Consider the following 1,525-nt stretch of genomic DNA (forward strand, 5'->3'; position numbering starts at 1 on the left):
TGTTGGCATCATTTTAGGAGTCAGTTTCGTTTGTGTTAGTTGTGCTTTCATGATCTATTTAAATGATCATTGTACGTCAGTTCAATAAGATATAAGAAATCTTCAGTACAGACTAGTGATCTTGTCTCTGATATACCAACACTGACTTGAGTAAATAGTTGACATGGACACGTAGACGGGAATATAGATCCGTCAAAGAGTTATTCAACACAGTGGTTGTAATTGCATCTAAAGTAGTGGATTCAGAAGGTTTTTCACTATTGGAGTATTCCGGAGTAGAAAGCTCCCGTCTGACCGCTTCATTTGCTTAGCAGAAGTATCGTGAAAAACAATGAAGATCATCGAGTAGATTGTCCAACGAAGATGCAAAATCCTTTGTAAGAAACTGGATGGATGCATTGGCAACTAGCAAATTTCTGCATCCATAAATGGCACTATGATTTTTCCTTTCATAATTAAACAACAGTTGTTTATATTATTTTGTTTTTTTCAGCTTCCTTGTAATAAGATCCAGAATATGTTACGGTTGTTTGAACTCAAACTTCGTTTTTCATTTTTATTTTTGGTTGCTGCGGTTTGTTTTAAGTTTTGAGATGTAAACCATCTGTGGACTATAGGTCTACTTTACAATTTACCGGTTGGAGAAGATATCTTGTGTATTCCTAAAGTTGAGGAATTTTGGTGTTAAGGGTGCTTGCAAGGACATTACACATAGGAAAGACCGGAGGATCCATTGGAGATGCTCTAAGTGGTGGTGCACCATCTTTGACACCCGGGACTAGCTAAGTCTTAAGCATAAAGAAAAACCAGCTTCCTAGAAGAGCATGTTACTAACTGTGAACAAAACTTGGCATTTGATTTACTCATACATTTCCAATTAGACGTTTCTTCTGATTACTGGGGAATGTATGTATAATGTATTCCACACACTACCCATGAGCCCTTGACTGTCTCATTCTACAGAAACACCACGATAATCCATAAAACCAATCTTCTTCTCTTCATTCATATACAGCAACGGCTCATTAATCCTACTTTAGGCTGTTAGAAAATTTAAAAAAAAAATGATTGGGGTATGGATGGGCAGGGATGTTCAAGAAGTTATTGGTTGTTCCAGCTGAAATGTGATGGCCATCAAAAAACCTTGCTCAGGTTTCATTATTCATGTACTTCCGTTCCCGTCGAGTCACGGTCAAAAAGGGCCCAACCGGGTTCGAACCGGTGACCTCTTGATCTGCAGTCAAATGCTCTACCACTGAGCTATGGACCCTTGTTGTTTGTTTTGTTCACCCAAGCTCTGACATCCACATTATGGCTCTTTTGTTTTTGTACAAAGTGACGGCTTTGGGACTTCAACTTCAAATGTTTAGTGTCTTTGGCTCTCTTACTTTCTCTTATTGCTGGAACGGAAACTTTCTATCCCATAAGGGTTGCTCAGTCTTTTGTAACCGCAGGTAAATCGTATATTGCCTCTGGCCTAGTGAACTACATACCGCATGCTCGCATACGTCTATGTTGCCAGATT

At 39.0% G+C, this 1,525-nt stretch overlaps 1 non-coding gene across 1 annotated transcript; it reads right to left on the reverse strand.

The window, feature by feature from the left end:
• Positions 1-1,198: 1,198 nt before the first annotated feature.
• TRNAC-GCA lies at positions 1,199-1,270 on the reverse strand. Its single transcript has one exon. It is a non-coding gene; the product is annotated as a tRNA-Cys (tRNA).
• Between the last annotated feature and the right edge of the window lie 255 nt (positions 1,271-1,525).

The sequence above is a fragment of the Papaver somniferum genome, unplaced genomic scaffold (assembly GCF_003573695.1).
Source record: "Papaver somniferum cultivar HN1 unplaced genomic scaffold, ASM357369v1 unplaced-scaffold_84, whole genome shotgun sequence".
NCBI classification, from domain to species: Eukaryota; Viridiplantae; Streptophyta; class Magnoliopsida; order Ranunculales; family Papaveraceae; genus Papaver; species Papaver somniferum.